This window comes from Glycine max, chromosome 6 (assembly GCF_000004515.6).
Source record: "Glycine max cultivar Williams 82 chromosome 6, Glycine_max_v4.0, whole genome shotgun sequence".
NCBI classification, from domain to species: Eukaryota; Viridiplantae; Streptophyta; class Magnoliopsida; order Fabales; family Fabaceae; genus Glycine; species Glycine max.
The window spans coordinates 9,333,813-9,335,802 of NC_038242.2; positions in this window are offsets into that span (position 1 = coordinate 9,333,813).

Here is a 1,990-nt window from a genome sequence, read left to right on the forward strand (position 1 = left end):
GTCTTATAATATTTAATAAATATTTTTAAACAAGATAAAAAAAACCTTACAATTTTCAATTAAGCCAATCATGAACTTTTTTATTATTTATTATTAACAACAAAATTTGATGATATTTAATTAAAAAATTTATAACTTAAAAAACATCTAAATTTTGATAGATTATAAATAAGTTGAATTTTAATAGATTTTATATGTATAAATTACAACACCATCAAATAATTTCATTCAAACCATTCAATAGACTTTTCTACTCTCTCAATTTCAGACTTTTCTTTTCCCCAGCACATGTCTTTCTTTCTCTTTAGTTTAACATGCCTTACAAATACTTCATCGCCTTCAATAACTATGTAGTCCTTGTCAGAGTTAAAAGTTGACACCGACAAATTTTCTAACTTAAATTGTTTTAAATCATATTTGAAATATCTTAAGAATTTTAACAAATATTTAGGATCTTAAGCATTTGAACATATATCTAACATTTTTAAATGTGATTTAACTTCGATTTTAGTAACAACAATTTGAATTAGAAATTTTGTTACTGGCCAACTTTTAACCCCAATAATGACGAAACAATTATTGAAGTTGATGCAGTATTTTAAAGGTTTGTTAAATTAATTATGGAATTCAAAGATTTAGAATGAAAGTAGGCAAAGTGTGAAATATATTTGTATCGGGATGAACACTTATTGAGGTAATGGCTATATATTAGGCAAAAAAACAATAGTATCAAACAATAACTTATTGTATTATTTTAATTGTTTTAATTATTTGACCAAATTAAAGGGCAACTATAATTTATGGATAAAGCATTTCATGAGGATTGGCAGGCCATGTACGTAAAGTATATGACATTTGTGTTATTGAGGCTTTCAAGTTTTTTTTTTCTTGTTAAACCACATAAAGTCATTTTGAAAAGTAACATATTTTTAAGCAACTTATTTAATGTTTACCATTGGAGGAAAATAACAATAAAAGCTAGTACGTTTGAAGTGAAATACAAGAACAATCAAATAATCATTTTTTATCGATGTATGTATGTTTGTTGTTGGTAATTTGTTATTTTTTGTTTCAAACTTACCATTTTTTCTCTTTAATCACTAAATCAATCTAATAAAAAATCGTTTAAGTAGCCTTATAAATAATTATGCGTGAAGGCCATTAGTTAGCAAATTTGTTGGAGTAGTTGCCGTTATATATCGAGTTAGTTATGGTAGTTAATTTATAGTCGGTCGTAGTTAATTTTCGTAGGTGAGATTTATTCTGCGTGCATATGAAGTGATTCGGTAGCCATATAGTTTCAGAATCAGAATAAACATTCGAAAAAATGAGTATGAATGAAAATGATATATTTTAGGAAAGCAACTCGCCCTCAATATATACTATTTGTTCTGCTATCAAGAAACAAAAGTCTAAAAAAAATATTAAAAAATTACGCAGGGACAATGACTTATGGGGGATGTATGGCCAAGAATTAAAACATACTGTACTTTGACTGGGATAAAAAGCATAAATAAAAATAAATTTTATGGGATTTGTTAGAGCCTATTTAAATATTAACGAACATCACAATTAAAACTAATCAAACAAGGAATTTGTGTTCGTTTTCAAAAAAAAAATAGGAATCGGTGTTTGGAAAGCATGACGTCCACGGAATAATAATACTAACACACAAATTTACATATGTATAAGTTCATTTATTCAAATTTACATAAAAAACTGTTGTTTATGAAAAATACAAAAAAATATTTAATTAATAAAATAGTATCTCAACATTACAATCATGCATAGACACTTTAGTACATTAGAATACTAATTTATTTATTAAGAAATTATTAATAACCTATACTTATAATCTTGATAGAATATTTAGTCTCCTTTTTTTCTCATAAATTAAATTAGGTTGAGTAATTTTTTTCTCAGGAATCAAATTAGATATTACTCTTTTTTTAAAAAGAAGATATTAGTCTTTTGTAGTAAAAAGTTAAAA